The sequence below is a fragment of the Oryzias melastigma genome, linkage group LG15, assembly GCF_002922805.2.
Source record: "Oryzias melastigma strain HK-1 linkage group LG15, ASM292280v2, whole genome shotgun sequence".
NCBI classification, from domain to species: Eukaryota; Metazoa; Chordata; class Actinopteri; order Beloniformes; family Adrianichthyidae; genus Oryzias; species Oryzias melastigma.
The window spans coordinates 4234441-4253023 of NC_050526.1; the positions used below are offsets into that span (position 1 = coordinate 4234441).

Below are 18583 nucleotides of genomic sequence, written 5' to 3' on the forward strand. Positions count from 1 at the left end.
ATACCAACCTTGAACCTTAAGGGTATTATGAGAGAGTACAAATCGATGCATATGAGGGAATAAGAATGAATTATTCCCACCACTAGCCACAGTTTCCTTACAATCCAAACAGAAAATCGTAAAGTAGGTCGAATTGTATTCTGGTAAACTAAAACGCCTAAAATTGTGCACCAATTTGTAAAAAAATTGCCAGCAATGCTGTCCAGAAATGTCAGCAGAAAAAGATGTCACAGCAGCTGTTCAGCAATTTCTTTCCTTTTTTTTACTCCAGTTCCTTCCTCTGAACAAAAACATCTGCACATCCGATGAAAGGTCTTCCAGTTATCCATCCACGGCCTGTCGACAGCTGGTCAATGACAGACAAACCACTCGAAGGCTGGACACCTGTCTTGATTCCCATTCTTTAGGTGTTAAACATCCTGAGCTTTTATGGGGGAGCAAGAGATATTCTTTGCAAATTGGTCAAGAAGTATGCTATCTCGAACGAGTTTTTTCATTTTTTATTTTTAGTACAAACTATAGTTTAGTCAATTTTACATTTGTGTTTTATTATTTAGCATGACGACTCATGAGATGTTATCCCTAGTTTTTTCAATCAATTATTTATTCCTATAAATTGTCTTCTTTTTCTATGACACAACCTAACCTTAATAAATTATATTCCCTCCAGAAAAAACAGAAGAAAAAAAATACAGTCAAATTTATTTTAAAACCTGAAAAACTACAATTCCCAGAGAACAAACCCTTGACATTTGGTATCATAGAAAAGCCCCAAATGATCTATGTAGATACCAAAAAGAGTTCATTCAGTAGAATGCAGTGGTTGCTAGATATTCAAATTAAGAAATCTCCTCTACAGAGGACAATATTCCATTAGTGGATGTCAGGAGGGAAAAAAAGCAGTTTTTCCTGTTCAACTTAAGAACAAAAAGTGTTTCTTTTGTTGTACTTTTTAATTTTTTTCACTTCTTTTTATTTATTTAAAACCAAATTAAAATGTGCCTCATGAATAAAGCGAGTCATATTTTGACAAGTAAAACAGATAATTAACAAAAATGATTCAGTATTATCACCAAAAATAATCATAGCTGTCAATTATCTTTCTGTTGTTGTTCCAGTGTGATCACAATAAACCGATAATTAGTTTTGAATCCTAGATTATTTCGTTTCTAATATTTTATTGTGAAAAAAATGATGCAGTGGAAATGTTGAGCTTTTTTTTCCCCCCTGGCTGTGCATGGTTTTTCGTCTGTGGGCAGTGATTGATTATGAGTTTTGTTTTATTTTTTTTCACCAAAAAACATATTTAATTTTATAAATCAAAAGTATGTTTGACAAAACTTAGTACCATTAATATGATAACACTCTACTACCTAAAAGTAGTAAAAAAACACATTTTCTTTTGATTTTACCCATTATTTTTGCAATGATTTGGGTGCATATGGTCATTTTAAGATTCATATGAAAATAAATAAATAAAAAATAACTGCAAATAAGTATTTTTCTCCATCAGTGCTTATGGCTCCATGTGTCTGCTTGAGATTAATCTGATGGGGGGAAATTCAATCAGACCCCGCTGTTGAAGCCACCCTGCGAAGATCCATCAGTCAAGCTGGGGACATTTGCGCAGCTGCAGTGAAGGCACATTCTTATCAGCACAGACAAAGGGGAGGAGGAACATGCTGGCACTCTGGACTCATTTCTGGAACTTCCATTTGTGCAGGCGCACCGCTGTGATTGGAGAGTGGAGAAAAATGACAAAGTTAACAAAAACAGTGAAAGTCGCAGCAGATCCGTGTGAAATAATGCATGTCATTTATTCATAGTGTGCCTTGGCTTTGGTCATGCATTGGTCCTGGCAAATAAAATAGGTCTCCATTGTGCCGTCATGTGTCAGTTTCCTTATTCAAACTCAGAGGCTCTTTTTGTTTCATCATGTGTCCTACCATCTGTGCAAAATGCACTAGTCACATGAAAGTAGGGACAATTGAAAGAAAAAAATAAGGAATTGCGGCATTATTTTCCCCTTATTATTTTTAAAGAAGTATTAAACAAACTTTAACACAACCCCAATACTTTGCAATCTTTTCATGCAATCCATCCCTTAACCTCGTCATCCATTTTTTATTTAACCAGATGTTTGATGGTGATGAAGATTTTCTCATTATTTGAATTAACGACGTGTACAGGCACACTTCAGGGCCACTAATATTTTTGCTCATCTTAGCATGCTATATTTATTTTCAAATATGTTTACAAAAATTACCTAAAGTAAGAATTTTGACATAAACCTCTAATATCTATTACCTTGAACGTTTAACTTTGTAGTTTAAGGTAGTGTATAATAGACAAAAACCGTACACAAAACTGCAACTTCAACCCTAATTATTATTGTGTTTCCCATGTTTTAGAATCGTCTCATATTTTATAAATTACCATATGTCTTGTGCTGCTGTTGGACTAACCCCAATTTAAGTGCTGCTGGCAGTTGCAATGAAGTCTATTCTATTCCTGAAAAGAAAACAAAAACACATTTTACACTTCAAAGTTTTGTCTTTTTTTTTAAGTATAACTAACTTATTTCACACAGTAACACAAATACCTTCTATTTCTTTTTACTACATTATTAATTTCATATCTCTGCATTTTTTTTGTCTAAGCCACTGGTAATTAGCCTGCATATAAAAGTGAACTCAATAAGATGATTTCAATGCTCCATGAATGAATTGTCATGAATACATTGAAATGAACATCTTCAACAATCAGTCATCTTTGTCCTTTTGAGACTCCTCAGGGCGAATGTGCTGCTGAGAAATAGCCTGTTGGGAACCATGTTAGCCAAGATACAAGAACCACAATTAAATCCATGTGTCGTTGCCATTAATGATGTTAATCTATTCCTCTGTCGAGGCGTTTTTTTCCCCCTCTTCCCCACTCTAGATTATAGTGACTTCTTGACTAGAAAACATGGGTTTATTGAACAAAAAATATGATTCTATTATCATATGCTGTCGTAAAGCACATTAAAATTGACTTATTAAAAGAGCAACGGTAATGCATTTGTTATATGCTCTAAAGCATTCTGTGTGCAACAAAAGCTATACAAAAAAAAAAGACAAAGGGTACAATAGAATTACCTAACAGAGCAATTCAAAAACTGGTTTCCAGTTGGGCACGTCGTACATGTCTTTCTTTTTCACCATAGCATTCAAGAGATTTCAATGAGTTTACGTAAGAGTCTGCAGGTTTTCTTGGCATTAATCATCCAAACTTTGACAAACCATTTGGCTGTGACATGTGATCAAAGTGTTAATGCCACGTTTGAGGAGCAACTTCTCAAGGGTCTTGAGACATGTGAGCCTCCAAGTATCGAGTACTCATATATACAGTGTATACTGTATATATATATGCATAATATTGTTCTGAGTCTGCAAATACAATTTTCTCTTGAAAAAATGTTCAAGTTGGCAATACAGCCTTCCCCCTTATTTAAGGGGTTAGGGACCGTAAATACGGATCCCATCGTCCCCATCCCGCCTTACTTTAGTGATGCTGAAAGGGCCTATTTAAAGAAATGTAGGAGACTCTGGCATGACGCACACCTGAAAGAGAGAACGCAATGATAAAAATATTTTTTTGTTGAAACAGATAGAAATGAAAAACTATTTCATTACCTATAAATGTTTAACCACATAGTTCTATTTTCTCTATTCAAAAGCTGTGTCCTTTTGCACTCCAAATTTTGATAAGCTTCATTTAAGGAGCTCACAGTTATAGTGTATTTACTTTTTACTTCTCATGAACTCTCTACCATCAAGACACACTCTACTTGTAACCCAGGGGTGACACAAAGCGCTATATTGCTTTGATTATAGAACCTTTTTGATCAAGAAGCTTTAAAAAGAAAAAAAAAAGTAAAAAAAGAAAACTGAGCTGTGAAATACACAAAGCTGTCAGAAAAACCAGGAGAAGTTGAAAAACATATTAAAAAGTAATGTTTTTCAGAATACAGAAGTTATAGTCAGATAAAGAAAACCTTTCTCAGCATATTTACGTTTTTTATTCTTTTCGATAAGGCATATCATTAAAAAAATGCATTATGTCTAAACGTTCTGAATGTCAAAGATAAATTACCTAAATACTTGAAGGATTGTGGTTGTCAAAAGAATGTAAAAACAGTAGAGTTGAACCCGTCGGCAGTGATTTGTCTTATAATCCCACACCCCTTCCCTTGAGGGGTTATGTCCAGTGATTATACAGTTATGGTTAAGAAAGGTCAGGCCAGAAGCTTTGTTCTGGACATTGAGAGTGTCATCAGCATAGAAAAGGCACAAGAAAGTGTGTTAATGAAGAATGGTGGAAGGAAACCAAATATGCTTTAAAAAAGTTGCACATCTATTCATAATTGTAATCTAACAAAGATAAAGGACACATTTGAACCATGTTGACAGTTCATATGACTTTTAATTGGGATGAAATAAACATCTGATGTTTTAACATAAAATTATTTGATTGTGCTGTTTTGAAAACCCAAAACTCAAACAAGTGTTTATGGGTCTCCAGACTCATAAACACTTACCAAACACGGGTTAAATAATGTGTTTATCAGACAAACACATAATTTAGAACAAAATAGTTCAAAATTAGGGGTTTTGTGTGCAAAAAAACCCATTAATTTTATCCTGGATTGTTACATATTTTTTTTCTGAAACTTTTTTTTTTTATGCCAGAATGTTCAGGGAGGTTTTGGCTTTATTGGATTTGAAAATACCATCTCTAAAACCGAAATATAGTGTTGGAATATTTATTCATTTTTATTAATTTTACTTAAAATTTTACATTTTTTGCCTTCCCTTTTATTAGCTGGCGGATGTCTTGCTGGCATGTCTCGCTGCATTGCTTAGAGGGAGGACATACACAAGAGAATTCGACACCGTTGAAGGAAGTCCTCCACCATGCTTTTGCTCTATTCCATAGACCTTTTGCCATGTTGTCTTCCTCCTAGCCTGCATTGTTCACTTCTTTCTAAACCACAGAGGAATTTCATGCCAACTTCTTCTCTTGAGAGCAGAACAGATTTAGGAAAAGGAAAAAAGGTTTTTTTTTTTTTTGGACTAAAACAAGACCCCAACTTCAGCTGGAACTTGTGTCAGAATCTATGTCAAATATTCAACATTTGGGTCTTCAGGAACTTCTTGACTGTATTTTCTCTTCCTGATCAGTGTCATGGCCAAAGATGAAGCCTAGTGTAGTATGTCATGGCCATCATTCTGCCACTGGCTGAACTGTGACCAAGGCTTCATTCAGGAGAAGAAAAAGGTTGTACAACTTGAAAAAGTTTTGATACTAGTTAAGAATGGCTCCCATGTGGCCAAAAAATTCTAATTCAATTTCAACTTCATGGTGGGCACTTCTAAGATCAAAGACAATATTTTTTATGTATGATATATGTTTTAAAGCGATGTTTATGGCACATAGGACTTTAGTTGTGATATACTGCAGAGTTAAACTAAATCTCTTTTAAAATGTGACCAAAAAATTATAATAGGATGACCGATTTCTCCATTTTACTCTACAGATTGTTAAAATGGTTACTCTGTTCCCATTTCTCAGAGGTCATTTTCATATAACCCATTCAAAACACAGAAAATTGAGATATTGCATCAGAAGCAGCAAAAACAAGAGTGTCAGACGCAGGGTCATTAGACACAACGCTGAGCACATTAAGTAGAACATCTTTTAAAACTTCTGCAGAAAAGTCCGGATTTTCCACTCTTTTGTATGTAGCAGCTAACAGAGGGATAATTTGCTCTGACTGAGCCGATTTTGCTGTGGCTGCCTTTATTGTTGAGATCATTACATTTAGAAACACTGGAGACGGTCCAGATGCAGGCTGAACCCGTTAATGATGGAGCCCTGAACAAACTCACACATTTACAATGCATGTTTTTGTCCCAATCCGCACACGGGTCATTAAGGCGGAATCGATTCCTGCTTCCACTCTCTGTGCTCGAAAGATATTTTCTCTGCTGCTCTTCGAGGCTTTAAGGAAAGGAAGGTAGGAAAAAAAATGACCTTCTGTGACATTCGGTTATTCGCTGAAGGTTGAAGAAAATCTCATCTGCATTGTTTCTTTGTAGGATATGAAGCTGCTTGTCAGTGTGGCTCAAATGTATTTACTGGGTTATTGATTTCTGGTTGGTCTGTGTATGCTCAGATAACCAGGAGAGTTCAATCTGTGGTGTTCGTACTGCTTCACATAGATTAGCAGATTAATTTTATTTACTTGATACATGTTGTTGTACATGAAATGTATTTATTTAGTCAAATCAATGGAAATTGTGAAAAAAAGAAAACTTTTTTTAAAGCTTTCAATCCATGGCTTGGCACGTTTTCACTTCGTTCAAAAGCTGCATATTGCCATATAAAATGTACCCAGTAAAATATTGTGATTATTAATAATTAAACACAACACAAAACTGTGATTATTTAAATATTTGTTTTTATTGCCATCACTAAGTGTATGATTTTATATTGTCATTATTTTCAGATAATAAGTGGTCGGCAAATACTGAAAAAATAAATAAATAAACAATCGCAATAGTTTTTTTCCCAGGATTGCGATTAATTAGTTTACTTTTTTTTTTATCCCAGCCCTAATATATATATATATATATATATATATATATATATATATATATATATATATATATATTTAATGGTAAATGGTGTATACGTCACAGTTACAGACCCATTCACACACTGGTGGTGGCTCCGCCGCGGAACACTGGTCCCAACCTTCCGCCAGAGGCAATGTATACATATATGTTTACACATATACACAAAGACACACACGTGTGTGTATATATATATATGTACACAAACACAAATGTATATATATACATATTTATTTAAATATATTTTGAATGGTAAATGGTGTATACTTCACAGTTACAGACCCATTCACACACTGGTGGTGGCTCCGCCGCGGAACACTGGTGTCAACCTTCCAACACGGGCAATGTATACATACATGCATACACATATACACAAATACACACTTGTATATATATATATACATTGATAATGAAAATAAATTCTAATTAGATCAATACAGTGTCCCCCCCATTCGCGGAGAGATCCGCGAAGATATCCGCAGATAACATAAAACATATTTCTTGGTTTTTGAGCTTTCTTTATAGCCTAAAGTCGAAAGTAAAACAAAGTCACGCCACATTTTTTTTTTGTGGTTCTCTCAATCAAATTTAAATGAACCCCTGCTTTTTTTTTTGGTTGCTGCAGATGGCCATAATGGTGGTGACACGGACTGTGATTGCTTCATCATCTCTTAAACATTCATCACAACACATTCACCTGAGGTGACTTAATTCCACCTCAGTTAATAAAACGTGCTATTGTGCTCATTCATGCACAAACAAAAAAAGAAAAAGTCTGGATGGAAATGAGGTTTCTTCTTAAGTAAATTATCTGACAAATGGGAACAACCCTGAAAGCAGTCTCACAAGCTGAAACCTACACATAAGAAAACTGGCGCAGAAAAGTAAACAATGAAGTTGTGATTGAAGTTTTTACCCTGTTAAAGGGCAGTCTTGTATGCGCTTTTAAGTGATAAGACTATAAGAATAACCAGACTCGTCAAGCTTGTCTTATTTTATTATGTTTTTTTAATTAATGTTGAAAGCAGTAAACCTTTTTTTGAAGCTTGTAAACATGAGGATGCAATTGCAAACAAAAGGCACACAAATGAACCAATTATAACCTTCTTATTCTTTTTTTATGACACAACATATTGTTTATTTTTCAAAGGTTTAAAGGAAAGAATTGTCATTTATACCGTCTTTTTTGCCAGTTTCTGTAAAATGAACAACAAGTTGATTCACTGGCTACATTTCCCATGTACAGAATTGCTTTCCTGCATTAAAATGCTGAGAGGAAGAGTCTTCTACACACACTGATGTTTGCCTTCTGCAGAGAAGATCGCAGTCGGATTCTGTGAAGCAAATTAACGGCAATTCTCTTTCAATTTGTAGTTAATTAGTTGATTTTTTTATAACCTTAATAATACATTTAATAGTTTCCTTTTGTTGACTAATTTCCCAGATGCTCATATTTCACACCTCCTTTCTGAGCCACTCTTCAGTTAAAGGTAGTCCTATTACAACAGCATTAAAGCATTTCAACATGGGATGTTAGTCAGGGAGTCACTCGGACTGGGAAAACTCAGCTGCTTCATTTCCTTTATTCATCTCGCTTTCCGTGCCCTTTCTTCATCTGTAAGCGCCTGTTCTGGCCTGACATGGTGGGTGTAACATTTAATAAACCCTGGAGACGTCCTTAATTATCTCTGCTCATTGTTTAGTGAAAAGGAGGATTCATAAGCCAGTATATAATACAGCCTTGATCTTGGTGATAAAGCGACGCAAAATTAGATTTTAAAAGGCATTGGTTTTTGTGTCACCTAACAGTGAAATATTTAAGATTTTGTTTGTTAAAAAATCAGCTATAGATATACAACATGCCAAAATTGAATTAAGATTAAAATAAACACATTTCACTAGTTTATTTTTTTTTGATAATTTTACTAATAATTATTACATGTTTTTTAACTGCTATGTTTGTCCTGCTGTTCATCAGTCTTATGGCTTCTCCCGCTACACCTGGTTTGCATCAGGAAACATCATTTTCTTTTTTTCTGAGTCACACTAATTGAGTTTTTGGCTAAAAATTGTCCTCGATCAATTTTAGGTCAGTGAATCGGATCGTTCAAAATGAACCAATACCGACTATGAATCATATCATCAATCGCAATTTATGTTATGAATTGTTGTTAAAATGAATCATTCATTAATCAATTAATCATGGATTGTCGAAGTACACTTGCTATACTTATACTCTAGTATACTTATTAAAATACACTTCAAGTATATTACTTTTTGTTAAGGACCAGATTTGGTTGCTGAAACCTTTACATACCAAAAACCCATGGTAAACTAAAATGGTGAGACTCCAGATGACTTAGTGTAAGGATTAAGCCTTTATGTTTGGTTTTTCAGTTTGGTTCTGGTCCATGTTCTGCTTGGTGTTGTGTTAGTCACACCTGGTTAAGGTTGCCAATCCTCCACAGCTGTCTAATCTTAAGGTTCTTGTTCTCAGTGTGTTTAAGTGTCACTTTTTTGGTTCTCCATGGGTTTTACCACCAAACTTGGTCTACTGCATTGTTTGTCCACCACCAGTTCATGACACTCGTGTGTATTTTATAAAATTTCCTCATCATGTTTCAGGTTAGTCATTTGTAAATTTGCTCTTTAGAGTCAAGTTTATTTTATAAATTCATTATGGTTTTTTGTTAAAGTAGAATTTGTATCATCCACAAGCCCAATAGATTCCACGCTTTAGTTATCCAAGTTTCTCCTTTATTCGTGATATTTAAATTTTCCTACCTTGTTTTTTTAATTGACATTTCTATTCTTAGAGATGACTTTGAAGCTTTGCAGTATCATTTATATATATAGCTATTCCATGGCTGTATATCTTTACTGGTGCTCTTTGTAGTTTTTTCTTTCTTTGTGGCAGTCTATGTTCAAATAACAGTGTTCCTTCATCTTCAAGCTCTACCTCCTTTTGGATGAAGTTGAATAGGTGGATTAGAAAAGCAAGGAAGTAAACTCTAAAACACACCTCGCTGCCGCATGTTCACCCCCCACTGGTTAGAATCCATTTACAGAACAAAAGCTGTACAACCCATACGCACACATTCACCTTTTCACCGCTGCAGTTGGGATCTGGGTAAATTGCTCATATACAAGGCCATTGTTCAATTGTTGTTCAGTGTCATCTTTGTTAAAGAGAATAATCACAGCTTTATTACGCAGACACACTGTAATTAGTCAGAGGGATTTGGATCTGATACCACATCTCGTGGCGTTCCAAAAGCTTTCGGTGAAATAACATTGACCCAATTAAAACGCTTTTGTGTCTGGACTTTAAGCTGAGGAAACTTGAATACCTCGAAGTAGTGAGATGACTAATTACCTGCTCATGATAGTGATTTTATGCACAAAAAAGCTTTGCATTTAGAGAACTTATGGCTCCGAGATTTCTGAACCAGTGCAGCAAATTGAAATAACATATTCACTATGAAATCTGCTCTGACCCTTTATAAGACAAGGAAGTGTGGATTATAACATTATACTGACCCAGAACTGCTCAAGAGTTTCTTTATAATGGCGTACTAAAAAATTATTTAATACAATTGTCAAGTATTTCATTAAGTAGGCTATTAATGGTTCATTAGCTCAAATTATTTATTCTTTTTGGGCTGTACGGTAGGGAGGTTAGATCTTTCACATCACAGGAAGAAAAGCAGTGGTTTGAATCACAGCTGGGAACGTTCTGTGTGGAGTTTGTATGTTCTCTTCAAGGAGGAAGAGTCCAAAAACGTGCTTCAACGTGAAGAACTGGTAAGGGTTTTGAGATAAAATCGGATCCACGATATATTGCAATATTTTGTTTGGCGATAATTGTATCGATTTAAAATGGTGACAAGATGATATTTAATCAAGTATTCATGAGCAATTCGTGGCACAACACACCGAGCCTCTTTAGGCAGCACTACACAACCACCAAAACAGCAACTGCTAGAAGCAGCTTACTATAAATATTCAGTCAGTCTTGGGGTTCTTAGAACATTATTGGTTAAGGCATATCAATTCTAAATTTTTTTGTTCTTACACTAAAAAAAATTTTGTTGTGGAAATCAAACAGTTTTGGCTGTTCTTAATTTACCAAAAGAAAAGCACCATGAATTTACTCGGGTAAAAGGAACTTTTATGTGAGATACAGTTGAGACATTCATATCATTAGATAAAATGAATTTTACCATTTTACTACAATGAAATTTGTATTAGTATTCAGGTAGACTTTTTTCCGAGTCATGCTCTGTAATGAAAGTCTGGTCTACAGCTTGGGACATGTCACGATACGTATCGTATCAACAGACTCTTGCCAATACCGCTATTAACTGGTGACTCTAATGCCCTGTTACTGGGCTGGAATGGACTGGGCTTCTGAACATTTCCATTACAAAATGGACCCGTTAGGCAGGACTGACTGGTACCATTTCTGGTCTCCCGTTGGTCGTAGGTCCCTAGAAAAATGGAATGTACCCATTAGGGTGGAGCTTCTGTTGTCACACGATGTAATTGGCGGATAGGTTTTACGACAACAGGAAGCGTCCTACCAGCCCTTTTCCCGACTCAAGATCCAAACCGAAAGTTGTTTTTTTTCCTCTTTTCGGCTGGATTCTTCTTCGACCCCCTCAATCTTCTTGCAAAGAAGAATATATTCTCTACAGATAAAATTCCCCCTTATTAGCGGGGATTGGGGAATGGAGACACTGCAAATCCAGAAATACAGAGAACCCTTGAACACGTGTTTCCGTCTCAACCGAGTGAATTACTGATCCATATTCGTCAAAACACTTCCAATCATGCTTTGTAAAACATTTTTTGTATAACATTGGAGTACTGCTCACTATAAAGAGTTTTCTTTTCTTTTTTTTTTTTTTTTTTACTCAAGACAATAGACTGTTCCGCAGCGTAGAAGCCGGCTTCATCCATAATAAACACCTGCTCCAGATTATAATTATCCTCAAAGGTTATCTTTTTAATTTTCCGTCTGTTTCTGAGTCAGCTGATGCAGCTTCTCTTACGCTGTAGTCGCACCGTTTTGATGCACAGCTATACGTCATCGGTCTACACCCCGCATGCACCTTGATGGCCCAATGCTCAATGAAAACAGTCACTTAAATTGCCCGGACTATTCTAAAGAGGGGCTGGTCTGGTCCGTACCGCTCAGTGGAAACGAGGCTTAAGTTGCTCCTATATAGGTGTCCATGTGAGGCCGTGTAACAGACTGGTGACCTGTTCAGGTTGTATCCTGCTTTTGCCTAATAGCAACTGGGTTGGCTCTAGCTACTCCAAAATGGATTTAGTGCATTCTAAAGATAAACAGATTTTTTTTAAATAAATAATTTGGTCCAGTATGGTTTCATGCTAAGGGTGGAAACCACATAATTGCACACATAGCTGGGGATGGAGGTGAAGAGGAGCTCGTAAGGAGGTTGGAACAGGTGGAGAAAAGTTTTAGGTGTGATGTGTCACAGAAGAGTGTCAGCAAGAATGAAGCGAAAGGTGTAGAAAACGGTGGTGAGAGTAGATATGTTGTTGGTTTAGAGACGGGAGGCAGAACTGGAGATAGTGAGTTGAAAAGGTTGAGGTTCTTTGGGACTGTTGGATAATAATCAGGAATGACGGTTTGGAGATGAATGCAGTGAAGCTAGACTCAGATGGTTAAGAGGAAGGAGAGGGATTATGTTGGTTAAAAAAGATGCTGAGGTTGGTGAGAAGAAGACCAAAGGGGGGGTTTGTGGATGTAGTGAAGGAGGGTGTACTGGATAGGGTTAGATAGATGATTTGCCGTGGCAACCCCTATAGGGAGCTGTCGAAAGGCAAAGAAGAAGATATAAATATTTCGCTTTTATTTCCCACTGTCTGAAGAAAAAAAAAAAAAAAGGATTTTCTAGCTTTATTTGAACTCGTTGATGTTAAAGCAAACTACAAAAAGCAGCGACTCCACAGACAGAAATGGGATGAATGGGGTTGATAGCTGCAGTGTGTCAGCTGCTGTGCAGCTGCTTCAGCTGTGGTGGCTTCACAGGTAAAAACTTGCGAAAGCTGTCTTGAGTGTGTTTCCATCTTGTTCTGAAAGCTCAAAGACACGATGCCTCGGGATGCCTCAGTCTGACATGAACAGACACACGCCTTTAGGTTTCATCCTTCCTTTCAAACATGGGGTCCTAGGCAGAGCTTTCTTCAGATTTCACGTTTTTCACACCATAAGTTGCCGTTTGAGGCTTAGGTCGATGCAACATTTCTATTTCTTTTGTTGTGGTTTTAGGTTTGTTTCTTTTTTACAAATTAAAATAAATATCAGACACCAGTACAGAGGCATTGGTATGATACCAGCTGGTGTTTTGCACCCTCTAAATTTATGCTGAAATCCATATGTCTACATGCAGGTCTGCGTGTGTTTGTATGCCCATGTGCTGTTCTGCCCTTATTCAAACATCGATGGACAAATAGCAGAGGGGAAGAGTCGGGGAGAAACCTTTTTGCCTGGCTTTGATCAAGCTTTAAATATCTGAAAGTCCATAAAGGGTGTTATCATCTGAGCACAGATACCTCTAATGTATCATCCATGTCCCTTTTTTGAGCTATGTGAAAGAAAAGGAATAATGATGATTTGTAAGCCCTGTGATACCGCATGGATGGTTGAACATCTTTTCCGAAGTCAGAGGTCTTTCGTTTGACTACGGAAGCGTGAAAAATTATTGGCAACTAACAGCTGTTGGCACGCTGTGGTGGCATTAATAAGCTGGCAGCATATGAGGTGAGATAGCTCAAATATAATGAGCTGTGTGAAAGGTAAACTATTCACTATATGTCCAATCACATATCCAGTTATGGTCCATCATGGCCACAAGGAAAATTGTTTTTTTGAGTGAACTAAAGGCAGTAAGTGGATCTTAAACTGAACTTTTCTTCAAGATTAATTCATATTTTATTGTTTGCTTTAAGAGCTGACCTATGACTGTTTTAATTTATGCACTAGAATGTTTTGCAGAGATAAGCAAACCTGGCATGACTTTCAGTTTGTGTCCTTTGAATTTAAAGCAATTTCCTAATAAGGTTTGATCCAACTCTGATGACAAAACAATGATTGAAAAGAATAAGATGTTATTAAAATGTCATCACGCTCTACAAATTTGAGTTGTTTTCTACGAATTTGGAATACAAATTTATAGTGGATGTCTATGTGAGAATGATCATTAATGGTATAGATTTTGTAAAATAAAAAAAATCAAGCAGTATGTCTCCAAATGAGACACAATTTCCCAGAACTGCTTATTCCTCATCGTCTTTTTGTCCCCTTTAGGCTCCACTCTGTGCTGACAGCGTCCTGCTGATTCATGCCTGTGCAGACGCTGGCAATAGGGTGGTAGCTGTAGAGCGTCACAGTGCTTCCCCTGACCTCCAGAGTTATCCTTAGTGAACAATAATCCCAAAAGACTGCAATGAACAAGCTGCTCTTCATTAAAACTGCTGAGATTCCGTGACATTTTGGGAATAATTCCCGCTCTTTTGTTTGCCGCTCTTTGCAGAATCAGAGCGGAGCCACAATGAGAGCCGTGCAGGGCGTGAATGCCATCGCTGGAATGAAAGAGGCAGAAATTTGGGTTCAAAGTCAGCAGTTAAACCGCAGGCTCATTGAGTTTGATTCAGTAACTTTGCTCATACCCAGAAGGGTAATTAAAAATCAGATCTGGGAAGCAGACTCAAATTCTGTGAAAGTAATGCACACAAGCTGTCCTGTTGTAACAGTTTAGTCTTTGTGAGTTCCTGTTTGCACATTGTCTAACAAGGAAATCTCTCTTAGAAAAAACAATGTTGCTCTAGGTTTGCATATCTTCAATATATCGTCTCCTTTATTAAAAAAAAAACAATATGTTGGCAAACTTTTGATATATCTACAAATAGATCAAAGTTAAAATTTTAATTTTTTTTAAACGATATATTACTTTTTAATGATACATTTTTATTAAATATTCCTTTCAATGTATTTATTTTTGTATTTAGATTTTTTTTTCACAAGAATTCTGGCAATATATGTCTTTTATTTTGTTGAGTTACGTCTGGTTCACGCCGGACGCGGAAGCCCTTTCCGCACATGGGCTTCTGCTCAGCTCTGGTTATTTAGAGTTTTTTTTTGCCAGTGTCTCATGATTGTGTTTTTATTTTAATCTCCAAATTCTGTTTAGATACAACAATATGATCGGATTTGTCACTAGCTGTATTTTATATTTTGAAAATTGAACAGATTTTCCCCTGTGTCTTGGAGTAACTTCCTGCCAGAATTATTGTGGATCACTTGCAGCTTACACAAAAAAAAAGATCAGACGGCCGTGGAGGACTGCAGCGCTTTGGGTTAGGTTTGAACTATTTTTTGGAGCTGCAAATTTTAAATGAGTAAAAGTTGAATGAGGTGTAAATTTTGATTGTGTAATAGATTTAATCATCAAAATTCTGGGTGTAGGAACTTTCTTTTTTTTTATTGCTCTTTAAAATGTGAGTTCAATGTTCTTACATAATGTAATTTTGGGATAGCATAAAACGGCTTTAATGTTTTTTTCTTCCTCTTCTTTTTATGAATTGTGTTGTTGTATGAGGTGTTTTTTATGAAGGACTCCAGGAGGAGTAGCTGTCTGATAAGCACAGCTAATGGGGATCCTATAAACAATAAACAAATAAACGACACCATAGCTTAACTAGAGGGCCGAATTCCATTTCTGCGTCCGGTGTGAACCACACCTTATTTCCACTCTGACGCTGCATTCACACTAGCTGTGTGAGGTGCATTAAAGGCATTCATGACTGCACATTCAGCAGGTGATGTTCACACCGGACATGCAGGTGGCAGCAGGGCGGGAGATTCTTCTTCTTTTGGGTTTTTACTGTTTATTATTGCTTGTTTGCCTCCTATACCTGGAACAGGCTTTGAACACCATGTCAAAGGCTGCAAATTCCCAAAAGTCTTTTTTTTCTTTTTTTAAGTGCCCCTTACTTACAAGTCACTATTAAATCAGAGTCCCTGATTGGTCACAGTCCCATGTTGCTGTGATTTAGTGTGAAAAAGCTCAAGTTCAATGACTTGTACGTGGAGTCCGCGATTAGACTTAAAAACTTCCGGATGTGGAAGCCCAAAATTGAGGTCTATGCACATTTGTAGAGACTTTTAACTGAAAGTAGTTGCTTGAACGCGAGTCGATACACCTGTGTGAGCACCTTGAGGCTGCTAGAAGTGTTTCAAGGACTGGAGACACTCACCATAAACAGACTAAGACAGTAAGGGGGCAGTAGACGCCAAAAGAGGGAAAAATGTGCCCAAGAAAACAAGATTATCTCTATACATGCATAGATTCCTGAACATTATTAGCATATCATTGCACACTAATTGTGATTAATCATTTCTACATGGGCGTGTTACCTAATTTCCTTCAGGGTAGACATCCAAAAGGAAGGTCGCTGTCATGTTGTGGAGAAGAGCTAGAAGGAGGCTGTGACTGAGCATGGAGGAGCCGGCAAAGAGCACTTACTTTCCAGTTTTAAAAAACGACGTGACAAAACTTGCTGATAGGAGCACAAAGATTGTGGATGAAACAGAGAAAGCATCGTATAACTCTTCCAAAGGAAGGAAGGAAGAAACCTGGAGGAAATTTGGCTTTCTACCAGGGTTCACACCTGATTTAGAGGGCTCCGTCTGGACGGCTTCTCTGTTGCATTGACTCAAAAAAATCAAAGTTTGTCGAGCATTCGTAATGTTTTCATTTCCTCCATCATGTCTGCATCGGACGTGCGTTCCTCCGTAATGCGAGTTTTATGCCGGAGTTCTATTTCTTGTACATCTGCATGCAGAGAAAGTGGAGGGAACAGGTCCAGGTTTTAAAATACATACCTCTGATGTACTTAAAAAAAATTCTTCTTTTTTAGAACCAGGATGACTTTTTTGAGTATTTTAGTTTACTGGGGAATTTTAGGCCATTAAGGAGTTCAGCAAGTAATTGAGCAACAAGCTAGCTTTTTTTTTTTTGGCTAATTTGGCCTCTATTTAAATGATTTAAGCTAATTTTGAGTTAAGCTAATATTTTAGCAATATGCTAACATTTTTGGCTAATTTGATTAATTAACTGAGGAATTTCATGCTAATTTGGAGTTCAGCTAGTAATTAGACAACAAGCTAGCTTTTTCGCTAATTTGGCCTCTATGTTTTTTTAAATTACATTTTGAGAAATACTAGTTTCTTTTTATATTTTTCTTTTTTTTTCATGTTAAAAAGTAGACATAATTCATATTTATTTAAAACAATTTTGGCCATGAATGCAAATCCAAATGTCCTAAATGTTAAGGTAAGACTATACGACTCCTTCTAGGTTTGGATCAGTAGAAAACAAGCCCCCTTTACTGTTAAAGGTTGCCGACCTCTGTGCTAGAGCTATCATAATCCGACAGGGGCGGGGCTACTCAGTTCAGCTCCAAAACCACGCCCCCTCAGAGGAGATTTTGGAAACAGAGGCTTCAGATCAGTACTAAAAATGGCTTTTTAAAGACATTTGGGTTGAGATTTTAGTTAAAAACACTAGTGGGAACATTTTTTTTATTTAAAAAATGGTCATGGGGGACTTATTCCTTTTATTCTTTCTGTTTTACTATTGCACAATGCTCTGTTTGTTTTCCTTGTGTGGGCCTCATTGACTGGTGGTGGAATGTGCTTTTTAAATCAATAAATGAAATGAAATAAATGAAAAAGACTTTAATAATGACACCCATACTCAACAGTGTTAAATTTAAAGCAGTCTAGCTTAAATTTCCGCCATAATATAAACACCGTCTGTGCAGATTCTCATTTATCCAGGTTAATTTTGTCAAAATACTGGACTGGGTTTATCTTTTATTATTGAAGACGTTTCAACTCTTTTTCAAGAGGCTTTCTCATTTCTGGTGATCATTTACGTCTTTATTTCCACTGTATTCTACTGTATTTCAGATTTAAGAAAGCCTCTTGGAGAAAAGAGGGAAATGTCTTCAGTAATAAAAGATGAGACGAGTTCAGATGACTGTTTTTTTCCTCCCCCAATGCTTTTGTGAACAGTTTTTTTAAAAACTCTTTTTGCATTTAATAAAAAACTACATTTCCATTGGATGTTGTGCAGTTCAAATAGTTTTGACTATTTTTTATTAAAAACACCCTTAGATAAGAACAAAATCAAAAATATAAATCTCTTACTTAGCACAAGCGTTGACACTTAATTCATCATAACTCAATAGAAGAAAGATTCATATTAAATGTTTTAAATCTACAATAATAAAAGTTAGATGTGGGAAAATGATGCAACATTTACCAAAAAAGTGATGGCAACAGTCTGGTGACTCTTCACATATGAGCAGAAAGTGCTCTCCGCTCAGTCAGCCTGGTAACACAATAAATTGCTGCCATGTTACGGCTCTGCAAGCCAGACACAAATCACGTTATTGTCAGGAGACCAACAGAGAAGATTCATATCGAGATGCTTCTATCAGCGCGGTTTTCCAAAAGCTCGAGGTCTTTCCTGCCAACGGGATTCAAATGTTGGAACTCAGAGCTGTTTATGGATCTGTAACTTTCTCCTGGCGTCTCACTTTTGTGATGTTCTAGTTTAGATGTAAATTAACAACAAAACGAGAACTTCGAGATTATTTGATTAACTTTCAAACACAACTCTGTTTGAGTGAAATAAAAGGTTAGAAGAGTGAAAGTAAATAGCGATGGATGAACAGGACTAGCCAATTCTATTTTAAAATATTTTAAAAACTATTTTTGTGACTAAAATTGTCCCGAGTCACTTATTAAGTTAATTGAATTTTTTGGAATAGCACTTCTGGGTCAGAAAAGTTGAGATTTGAAGCAT

General features: G+C 36.3%; 1 protein-coding gene and 1 long non-coding RNA gene across 9 annotated transcripts in view; one reads left to right on the forward strand and one right to left on the reverse strand.

Moving 5' to 3' along the window:
* grid1a (glutamate receptor, ionotropic, delta 1a) overlaps positions 1-18583 on the forward strand; it is a 395293-nt gene that overhangs the window by 173349 nt on the left and 203361 nt on the right. The gene's annotated exons all lie outside the window — the stretch shown is intronic.
* The window catches only part of LOC118599691, a 73781-nt gene continuing 55686 nt past the window's right edge, over positions 489-18583 (reverse strand). The window contains exons 2-3 of the long non-coding RNA XR_004949148.1: positions 2437-2511; positions 489-1731 (exon numbers count right to left, since the gene is read on the reverse strand). This is a non-coding gene — a long non-coding RNA (uncharacterized LOC118599691). The remainder of the gene's footprint in view (positions 1732-2436; positions 2512-18583) is intronic.